We start from the raw sequence: 12,141 nt of genomic DNA, 5'->3' as shown, positions 1-12,141 counted from the left end.
GTGACAGCTAAGTGGTACAGTAGATAAAATGTTAGACTCAAAGTCAGGAAGACTTGAGTACAATCCTGCTTCATATTGACCATGTTATCTTGAACAAGTCACTTAACGTTTCTGCCTCTCATTTTTTTTATCTGCTAAATGGGCATACTAATAGTGGATACAGTAATTGGCATCCTTTCTATAAGGATTAAATGAGATAACATCTGTACAGCACTTTGAAAACCCAAAGATGTTATATAAATGCTAGTTCTTATTATCATTATCATTATCATTATGAAAGCCAAGGGCATTCACTCTGAGCACACTTTTATCAAGATGTAGCCCTGGCTACATAAAAAACCTCATTATATAATCCTTCAGTGCTTCCTCCTCTACTATAAGCTCTAACATAGTGGCCTGTATATTCACTAAGTCCAACTCCCACATTTATTTTCATTCTTATTCTCTCCCATCTCCTCTGGAGGCACATTTTCCCCATGTTCATTACCCCGTTTCAATCTTCAGGCATTACCCATCTTTCTTGATGACCTCATTATCTCCCACGAGTTCACTTATCGTGTCTACACAGATGACTTATAGATGTATATATCTAGCTCCCATGTTCTAAGTGTGCCTCATCATCTGCTTTTTAGGCATCTAGAACTGTAGGGTCTTTCAAACTTACCATGTCTAAAACAGACCACATTGATTTCCCCTTTCCTGTCCCTCTCAACAGCACCACCATCTTGCCAATAACTGAAATTCACAATGTTAACATTATCCTTGATTCCTCACTCCCTCACTTCACATATCTAATCATTAACTATCTTTTGCTATTTCTGTGTTATGGCATGTTTGCATTGTCCTCTCTCAACTCACATGACTACCACCAGGATCTCTTCACACCTCATTATGTTATAGTAGCACCCCAATGTCTCCCTGCCCCACAATCTTATGAAGCATTTCCTATTTTCCTCTAGCAGTCAGTGACTTCTTTCCTAAAAATCAGCATTTGATTATTTTTTAAAAAATTAATTTATTTATAATATTTTTCCAGGGTTACACATGGTTACATGATTCATGATCCCCCCATCCTCCATCCTTCCTCCATCCCCACTCCCAGAGCTGACAAGAATCATTGAACATAGGTTCAAAACCTATTCCCATGTTATTAATATTTGCAGTCTACAAATATTAATATTTGAGTCTACATCCCTAATCATGTCCCGAACAAACCATGTGATCAAGGACATGTTTTCTTCTGTTTCTACTCCCACAATTCTTTCTCTAGAGGTGGATAGCATTTTTTTCCTCATAAGTCCCTCAGAATTATCCTGGATCACTGCATTGCTGCTAGTAGAGAAGTCCATTATATTCGGATTATACCACAGTGTATCCATCTCTGTGTACATTTTTCTCCTGGTTCTGCTCCTTTCATTCTGCATCATTTCCTAGAGGTTGTTCCAGTCTCCGTGGAATTCCTCCACTTTATTATTCCTTTGAGCACAATAGTATTCCATCACCAACATATACCACAGTTTGTTCAGCCATTCCCCAATTGATGGGCATCCCCTCGTTTTCCAATTTTTGGCCACCACAAAGAGCGCAGCTATGAATATTCTTGTACACATATTTTTCCCTTTTGTTTCTGGGTTGCAATTCCAGCAGTGATATGTTTGGGTCAAAGGACAGGCATTCTTTTAAAGCCCTTTGTGCATAATTCCAAATTGCCTTCCAGAATGGTTGGATCAATTCACAACTCCACCATATTTGCAATACTGGGAATTTTATGAATAAAGCCCCTTGGTAACCTGACCAGCTGGGACACTCAGTGAGCTGGCTCTCACGTCCTTCTCCTTAGTAGGTCAGAGGAAGCTTAGTGTATTCAATGAGCCTGGATTTACTGAGTGCTGTCCAGGCATCAAGCATTTACCTCATCAAGCAAGGTTATTATGAGCCGATTTTCTAAAGGAAAGAAAGCTTGCAAAATCATCATTTTTCTCTTCTATTCCTCTCTTATGCCATACTTTTGTGGCAATGTCTGGGCAGCTCTTCCGGAGATACTTTCTGTCTTTCAACAGATGTAGTCAGTTCCCGTTTTTATCAGCCTGGGTCATTTTCCTTCCTGGGCTCTAATCTGCAGGAAGCCAGACTCCACTCATCTGCGCTCTTGCCTTCTAGAATTACATATTACCCAGTTATTCTCTCTCAGCTAATGTTTACGAAGCATCTGTTGTAGGCTGGGTAAAGGCAAGAATATGCAAAAGACAGGTTCTGTCATGTGGAATGTGGAAAAAGGCACCAAAGGCAAGGAAGCATCTTTTTACAGTCTTTCCTTGAGGGAGAACTCATTGGTAGTGGCTTATGGGCATTTCAACAAGAATGAAAGTGTATTTTAAAGCACTTGTAAGAAAAGTCAGTCTTTGAAACAAAATCACTGGAGGTTGAGGCAGGGGAGAGAGAAATGCTGACATTCATGGCATTCATGTCTACCCTTCTAAACGGAGGATGACGATGATGATAATTTTTTCATAATTGTCATTAGATTGGGGGAAATAGAGATCTGACTTCCGATTTTATTGGTATAGGAAACTCTTGGATAAGGGAACGCCCCCAACAACCGTATGTTGATATAATAATATTATATTAGGATATGTAAGGTGTTCCGGGAAGATTAGGACCTTTGGTATGAGGGAAGTAGCTTGCACAATAGCCATACTCCAATAAATCATTTCAGCAGGCAGACTAAGACAGATTAGGGGGAACTGATGAGTCTCAAACCTATTGGTGACTTAGAAGGGTATCTTCCTCCGACCTGTGAAGATTTGCCCCAGCAGAAGGGGCAGATTGGAACATTTGTTCCAATAGCCAAGACAGTACCAGAAGCAGATGCTGTGGAGTACTTAGAGATTAGTCAGACATCAGAGAAGCCAAAGTCATCCATTGCATCGCATGCCATCAATTGTCTCCATGACTTTTGTCTTGTCCCTGGATTTAGATAACTTTGGAAGAGAGGGAGGTCAATGACTTTGTGTCATTCTGCCTCACTTAAATTTTATTTACGAGTGAGTCAAAAGACATCACCAATGATGTCATTCTGGGCTTCTTCAAACATGAAGTCCAAAAACCATATTATAACTGGAAAAGTAAGTAATGCGGTAGGCTGAAATCAGGAAGACCCAAGTTTAAATGCTGTCTCAGATATTTATTAGCAATGTGATTGTGATCAATTCTCTAATCTCTTTCAGCCTCAGTGGCCTCATCTGTAAAATGAGAAGAGTGGGCTTGCTATCTTGAAAGGTCCCTTCTAGCTCTAAATCTGTGATATTGTCTTAAATATTTAGGTATTTGATTAGGTGTAAAATAACATGAATAAACAAATCACTTTACATGGTTTTCAATGGAATAGATGGCCTCAGTGTCTTTCAAAATTTAAGATGCCTCCAAAATACATGAAATGCCAATCTCCTCTTAGTCTTCAGATTTTGTTGCTTCAAGGGGCAGAAAATGGGCTTTAGTTATGATAAGACTAGTTCTGATCTTAATTCAATTCAGCAGACATGTATCATATGCCTTCTTTGTGGACAAAAGAATCTCTGCTCTCCAGGGACTTAGGCAAAGAAAGTGAATACAGTTAAGTATATATCAAATTCTTTCCAGAGGGAAAAAGATGTCCTCCTGAGATTATGTGTAAACTTCATGGAGTCATTTAAAATTGTCATTTTGATACTAGCTTTTTTCCTCTATAATTTAAATCTGCACTTAAGGCAAATTCAGAAACTACTTTAAAAATTCATAATTTAGTGTTAGAGCCTGAAGGGACTTTAGACATCATGCATCCCAACCTACTCAATTTATAGATAAGGAAAATGATGTTCTGGCTTTGGTCACGTGGCTAGTAAGTGTGAAAACAGAATTTGAACTCAGCTCTTCCTTATTACAACTCTGATTCTCTCTTTGCTTACCCATATGTGATTTAGTTCATGGTCAATGAGCAATTTTGAAGGTTTTACTTGTGTCTCAAAAAGAGTTCCTGCCCTCATAGAGCTTATATCTTAAAGCCTCAAAAGTGTTTGGAGAGCATTGTGGGAGGGTGTTGGAGTGGGACGAGACATTTTATGGCCCTCCTAAAAGCCCCCACAAATAACAAAAAATAACTCCCTACAATCTACATTAAAAGCCAAAAATACAGATAGGAGTCTGGAGTGAAGCTGAACAGTTAAGAACAGCTACTGAGAAAGTGTCTTCCCCCACCTTGGTCCACAAAGCAGCCCCAGGCAACATTGTTTAAAAATTTAAGTTTATTTAATTAATTAATTAATTTAGACTATTTTCCCATGGTTCCATGATTCATGTTCTTTCTCTCCCCTCCTCCGACCCCCCCTCCCACAGCCAATGAGCAATTCCACTGGGTTTTACATGTGCCAGACAATATTTTCTGCAACCTCATGGTGGAAGAGTCTCTGTCCCAGAAGATACCACTGGAATCTGAATCCAAAAATGGATTCTGTGTCTGCTACAGGCTTGGGGTGGGAGGCCCTAGTTGACCCACAACTGAGAATTGAAGGAGTAGACACTTTGGAATTGAAGTTGGAGTTGGAGGACACCAGGCCATAAAGGAAGGAACTCAAGCTTCACTGCTAACAAATGAGGGAATTTAGACCCTCCTCCCTCTAATAGATCTCCCCTCCCTCCCAGCATGCAGCAGGAGAAGAGGAGGAGTGATGGAGGAGCAGATACTGGGACTGGGACCCTATTACATGTGGTCACTCCCAGGAGAGGGGCATCCCTGGTTGTTGACACAGGGGGAGATTAACAGGTTACTTACAGTTATAGTAACAGAACTACCCATGGGCTCTGATTTGAGTACCTGAGGTCAATCATGAACTGGAGCTTGAGTAGGGAGTACATCTGATTCTGGATTATAAAAACCAGGAAAACACACACACACACACACACACACACACACACATATAAATCTGAAACCTGAAGTAACATACGACAACAAAATAGGAACTCTAGGACTCCCGGAAAAAGCCAATAATTAAGTCTATTGGCCTAGCTGCTAAAATTAAATTAATAAAAATGAAAAAGCAAAGGAGAAAGAGCTCAACTATTGATAGCTATTATGTGGACAGAGAAGATTTTGAGCTCCAACTCAGAGAACAGTGAAATGAAAAAAAAAACTCCTTCAAAAACATCAAAGAAATATATTAATTGCCACAAGCTCAGAAAGAGCTTTTGGAAGAACTTTAAAAAGACCTCAAAAGCCAAATGAGAGGCTGAGGAAAAATTAGAAAAGTAAATGAGCAGTGCAATAAAATAAGGAAAATTATGTAAAATATATCCCAAATGAAAAAAGAGATAGAGAAACTCACAGAAGAAAATTATGTACTATGAACTAGAATGGGATAAGGAGAAGCTAATTATTTCCTAAGATAACAAGAAATGATAAAGCAAAATCATAGGAATGAAATAATAGAAGAGAATTTGAAACATCACAAAAACAATTGACTTAGAAAATAGATCAAGGAGAGACAATATAAGAATAGTTGGATTCCCAGAAAGGAAAAATCAAGAAAAGAGTGTAGACACCATACTTCAAGAAATCATCCAGCAAAACTGCCCCGGAATCCTAGAATCAGAAGGTAAAATAGATTTTGAAGGAATCCACTGATTACCACTTCAAAGAGACACAAAGATGAAAATGTACAGGAATATCATTGCTATGTTCCATAGCCCCCAGGTTAAGGAGAAAATACTACAAGCTATAAGGAAATAATTCAAATATTGTGGTGCTTTAGTCAGAATAACACATGATTTAGCAGCCACATTGAAAGAAGGCAGGACATGGAACACAACATTTCTCAAAACCAAAAAACTAGGCTTACAACCAAGAATAATAATATACCCAGCAAAAATGAGCATAATTATAAAAGGGAAAAATGGACGTTTAATGAATTGTTTCATTTCAACTATTCCTAGAGAAAACCCTAGAACTTAGCAGAAAATTTGATCTATAAGAAACACACACAGGCAATGAAAGACTAACAATAAACAATCCAAATGGTGAAATTGTTTGATTCAGGTATGGGAAAATGTTATCTATGACCCATGGAAATGGTACCATTTCCTGAGTATTTTGAAGGGATGGATCTGATTGGAAGACTCATGGTTTAAGGGATGGAATGGAATGAGCCAAAATGGTGTAGTGGGTTAGAACAGGAGGAGGTAGGGTGAAATGGCTATCTCACCTGGAGGAGGAATAAGTGGAAGAACTGCCATAGATAAGAGGATGAATGGGTAGAAGGGTGGGAGTACTAGTATGGGATAAAGAGAAAACAACATAAACAATCAGAATGGTAAAAAATCCCTTAACATACAGAGAAACAGAAAGGAAAGGGGGTGGGGTAAGGGATGGAAGGGAAAGAGAAAGGAAGACAAGGAGATACAAAAAAGGAGGGAAAAGAGGGACACTTATGAGAGTACATATCAAGAGGCAGGGGATGAGGTGAAGGGAAAAGGGATCAAGAAGAAGGAGAGAACAGTTTGGGTGATAAGGAAGGGACTTTTGGAAAGATGGATAAAATAAGCAATAAAAGGTAAAGGACATAGAATAAAGAGAGGAACCTTTGAAAAGATGGGCCAATTTAGAACTAGGAGAGCAAAGGGAGAGAATAAAGGAAGATTTGGGGGGAAGGAAGTTGAATGGGAGAGGTATTGGTCAAAGAAAATTGGACATCAGTGGAGGGGTACAATCATAAGAAAGGAAGAGGGGAACAAACAGTGAGGAGGAACAGAGTAATTGGAAATACAAAGTTAGTAACTGATATTGAATGTAATGGGATAAATTCCCACAGGGGAAGAAAATGGATAGCAGGAAGGATCAAAAATTAGGATCTAAAAATGTGATATTTATAAGAAACACACTTAAAATGAGAGGCATACATTGAGTGAAGGAGAGGGGATGGAACAATATATTTATGCCTCAGCTGATCCACAGAAGGTGGGATCATAATCATAATCTCTGAAGAGTTGGGGCTAAAATGGATATAATTGGAAGGAATGAACAGGGTAGCCATGTTATTTTGGGGGTGCTATTATATATAAGTAAGCATTATTAATATTGGACTTATATTTTCCAAGTGTTATAGCACCCAGACTTTTAAAGGAAAAATTAAATTAAATACCAGATGGAAATAGATAACAAAATAATAATAGCAGTGGACTAAAATCTTTTCCTCTCAGAACTAAATAAATTTAACCAAAAAAATAAATAAGAAAAGTTAAGGAGAAGAATAGAACTGTAGATAAGATAAATAAGATAGATATATGGACACACACAGACACACACACACACACACACACACACACACACACCTGTGTTTAGCTGGTCTAGGAGATGGGAAGAACTGAGTTCAAATTCAGCCTCAGATACTAACTGTATGACCCTGAGCAAGTTATTTAATTTCTGTTGGTCTTAGTTTCTTCTTCTATAAAATGAGGATAATAATAGCACCTACATCCCTAGGTTGTTGTAAGGATCTAATGAGATAATATCTGTAAAGTGCTTAGCATAATTCCTGACACACAGTAAATACTATACAAAAGTTAGTCACTATTAATATTATTATTAGAGTACTTTGTATACCTTAAAGCACTTATGGGAATGCTAGCTGTTGTTATTATTAATATTGTGAGTCTTCTTAATTTTCCCTAGTCATTGGCACCTCTCAGGCTTTATTTCATGAGAGTAGAAATTGAACAGAACCCTGGTTCTGAATGAGCCATACATGATAGGTTTATCTGCAATTGTGAGAATTTCCACAATTAAAAACCATACTACCATTATTCATCTTAAAACTAGAATTTATTCATTATTCTAGGAAAATTGGACAAAGTCTGAGGAGAAGAGAGTGATACTCAGAGCCCTAACATTTATTTTTTTGAAGGTCAAGTACGGGCTATTGTAAATGGCTTTTACGTTCCTGGAATGTGGCTGGTAATCACTAAATTTCCACATCCAAAAATAGCTAGCTGGCCCTTGTCATTTAGGAGGAAAATGGCTCATTTTAAATTTCTTAAAAAAATATTAACTCCTTTCCATTTTCCTCCTCATTGAATAATATCTCTATCTTTGGATAACTTTCAAACATTGGCAGGCAGGAGAGCAGCCATAAAGGTCACTGCACTCTTGGTATCTTATTTTCACAGGAATTTCTTTTCTGTTTGCTAATGGCCAGTTGCTGAGTTCTGTGAGCTTTGCAAGTAAGTCTCCAAAACCAAGAACCAATATCCAAAGAATAGGCAGCTAGGAATTCATTTTTATTTGAGTGAGATCAACCGGCTTTCTTCCAACAGGTAATATATACTAATATTCTGAGGATGGCAATGAAAATTCAAGTCTGGATTCTGGCCATCATCAGAAATGTCAAGAGAATTACAAGTGGTGATAGAATCTTTCCATCCCTCCATAATGAAAACAGGGATGACATATGCTGCCATTTGCCAGCCAAAAAGGAGAAAACATTAGCCATCAAATCATGTGACAGGTCCGCATTCCTGCCAGCTCAGTTACTGTCATACCTACATAAGATCCCTGACCTACAAAGAAGTTGTGTTTCAAGACTTCTTTAATAAATCCCTTTCTTAGTACTAGAAATGCATTTTCTCATCAAAAGAATGTTTATGAGTTTGTACAAGCATATATATGTACATATATATGAGAGAGAGATGGAGAGAGAGATGGAGGGAGAGAAAGAAAGAAGAAGAGGGAGGGACAGGGATGGAGGGAGATAGAGAGAGATGGGGAGAGAGAGAGAGGAAGAGGGAGGGAGAGGGATGGAGGGAAGGAGATGGAAGGAGGGAGAGATGGAGGGAGAGAAAGAAAGAAGAAGAGGGAGGGACAGGGATGGAGGGAGATAGAGAGAGATGGGGAGAGAGAGAGAGGAAGAGGGAGGGAGAGGGATGGAGGGAAGGAGATGGAAGGAGGGAGAGATGGAGGGAGAGAAAGAAAGAAGAAGAGGGAGGGACAGGGATGGAGGGAGATAGAGAGAGATGAAGAGAGAGAGAGGAAGAGGGAGGGAGAGGGATGGAGGGAAGGAGATGGAAGGAGGGAGAGATGGAGGGAGAGAGATGAAAGGAGAGAGAGGTGGAGGGAGAGAGAGATAGAGGGAGAGAGAGGAAGAGGAAGGGAGAGGGATGGAGGGAAGGAGATGGAAGGAGGGAGAGATGGAGGGAGAGAGATGAAAGGAGAGAGAGGTGGAGGGAGAGAGAGATGGAGGGAGAGCAGTTTGGAGACATATATATATATACATTATTAATTTATATCTCTTACAATGTTTGGCACATAATGTGTGTTTATTATTATTATTGCTTAAATACTTTTTCTTTATTTCATTTGTTCATTTCCAGTGTGATGTAACTTTGGGGAAATGATAGTATTAGGTGGAATAATAAGAATAGTAGCATTATAATAACAATTAGTACTATATGGTATTTTAAGATTTGTAAAGCATTTTACATATTCTATCTCATTTTGATCCTTACATCAACTGTGGGAGGTAGATGCTATTATTTTTAAAATTGAGGCAAGCAGAGGTTAAATGGCTTTCTCAAAGTTACCCAGCTAGTAAATGTCAACTCTTTCTGACTCTTAAGTTTGATACTCTAATAATCAAAAGTTTGGCTTCAAATTTCACCTCTGATATAGATCTAGAAAGCAGCACTACTATGGGTCATCAGTTAGGTGATGGAGAAAGAGCATCACTTGGGAGATATGACACCCTGAGTTTGACTATTACTTCATAGCTTGAATAGTTCTAATTCTAATGAAATCACTGGGCAACTAAGTTGTCAATTGGATAGCGCACCACTCCTGGAGTCAGAAAGACTCATTTTCCTGTGTTCAAATCCAGCCTCAGAAACTTAGTTGTGTGACCCTGGGCAAGTCACTTAACCATGTTTGCCTCAGTTTCCTCATCTGTTAATTGTGCTGGAGAAGGAAGTGGCAAACCACTCTGATGTCTTTGCCAAGAAAACACCAAATGGGTCATGAAGAGTCAGATATGACTGAAATGATTGAATAACAACAAAAAGCAAATCACCAGCTCTTACTCAGCCTTGGTTTCCTCTTTTGTAAAATGGGTACCATAATGGCACTTCATCATAGATGCTTTAGTAGCAACTGGTATAATATGCTTAAATAACTTCATGAATCTTAAAGAGCTGTAGAAAATTTTGCTATTATTCTGGTGTAACTGGGGAGGGACAGTCTAGAAACTAGTCTGAGGCACTAGGATGGTTTTTCTGCCCAAAATGGTCTCATCATTCCAAGAATCCATTGTGTTAGGGAATCACCCTTTTGAAAGGCAGATATGCCCTGTAAGACCTAAGCCCCCTAGTCATTTGCATCTCATAGCAAATTTAATTAGTCTTTCTAGAGCACCTTTATTTAGTCCTTCTAGAGTTAACCCAGAGCTGAGGTCCCCTGAAGAAATGGAAATTTAGAGTCTTGGTCAGGTACTAATCACCATGTAGGTGGGGTGCTTGGGGGAGAAGGCAGTCTTCTGTAGAGGGTGGCAAAAGATGGCTGTGCAGGAAGGGCACCAAAACAAACTACTTCCAGCAATGAATGGCCAAGGTTCCCTGGTGCCATCTTGTTGCCGAAAACATGTGAGATTCTTTAAGGCTCTCTTAAAATTACTTAAAAGGAAAAGAAATATAGCTAAAAGGCCTGGAAAATGGAGAGATTGGTTAATTTTGGCAATGAGAAGGTATGTGTAGGGAAGAAAACATCCAGCTCTATTTTTCTATCAATCAAACAACAGCATAATTCCAGTAATAATGACTGTAATTTATTGGAAGTACGGGGTGCCAATATAATGTAGATACATATATTAAAGCTCCTTTTATCTCATTTCAGCTGAAAGCAAATAAATAAATAAACAGACGAATCCAGACGCTTTTGTTGAAAGAAAAGATGCTTCCATTGGATGGGGGAACTTGCATTGGCACTGTAGCAGATAAAATTGACAAAGAACCCAATTAATCAAAAGTGGCTCCAAAATAACTCAATGAATTATTTATGCCAATAATATTTGTGACCATGCAAATTACATATTGATGTTCTGTTGGCGGATCATACTCTTCAGCCTTCAGGCATCACGCAGCCTTTTTCTCATGTTGAATTTTCCTGAAGTGCTTTAACTCAGGGAGGGGAAATGGGGACAGGGGACCACATACCAATGCACACACACATCAGGAAACTTGAGGGGAAAGATTCCCCCATTACTGGTCTTAGTATATTGATCAAGCAGGAATTAGCAATCTGGGCTCCTTGAGCCCATCATGGTGAATTACATCCATTGCACTGATAGAAAAGCAACAAGAATCCCTCCTTCAGTTGACCGTTCCAATTTATATTATAATTAATACATACACATGAGAAAATGGAAATCAATGACTGTAGTGACTTCTAGTTTGGGTTTAATTTTGTCCCCTTGAAGTTTCAGTACCCAGCAAGGGCACAATTTAGGAATGGAGGAGCTGAGTTCTAGTCCTATCAATTACCACTATTAGGAAAACAATTGTGACCCTACTTTAATCTTGGAGTGACCAAGATCTTTCTAGTGTTCTGTTGATGCTGCTAAGATGAGTCAGGTGTCTGTTTCAATACTGAGATGGGCCAGGTACAGAAAGTAGCAGCAGATCCAGGTGTAGCAGCTGTACCTCCTCTCCCTAGACTTTAAAGGCTCAGATTCAGAGGTAGAAGGACTGTCAGGCACCATCTAGTCCAACCCCTTCGTTTTATAGTGGAAGAAACTGAAGCCTAGAAAGGGTATGTGATTTTACTAAAGTCACAGAGGCAGGATTTGAACCCAGGTCTTTAGCATTTTGCTTGGTACAGAGTAGAAGCTTAATAAATGTTTATTAATGGATTAATGGAGTCCAAAGCCATTTATCATCATATCTCTACCTCTGCCTTCTCTCTTCCAAATTTCATCCTATGTGTGGGATGAACTCAGTTATTAAACCATATTAGAACATTATTATCGGAGGCGGCTGGGTGGCTCAGTGGATTGAGAGCCATATCTGGATACAGGAGGTCCTGGCTTCAAATCTGACCTTAGATATTTCCTATCTGTGTGACCCTGGGCATGT

At 38.9% G+C, this 12,141-nt stretch overlaps 1 protein-coding gene across 14 annotated transcripts in view; it reads left to right on the top strand.

Annotated features, from left to right (window-relative positions):
- The window catches only part of TNIK (TRAF2 and NCK interacting kinase), a 443,964-nt gene that overhangs the window by 187,600 nt on the left and 244,223 nt on the right, over nt 1-12,141 (top strand). The window lies entirely within an intron of this gene.

Source organism: Monodelphis domestica, chromosome 8 (genome assembly GCF_027887165.1).
Source record: "Monodelphis domestica isolate mMonDom1 chromosome 8, mMonDom1.pri, whole genome shotgun sequence".
Lineage (NCBI taxonomy): Eukaryota > Metazoa > Chordata > Mammalia > Didelphimorphia > Didelphidae > Monodelphis > Monodelphis domestica.
The sequence above is the reverse complement of the archived record's forward strand: the minus strand, read 5'-3'. Positions and strand labels throughout refer to the sequence as shown.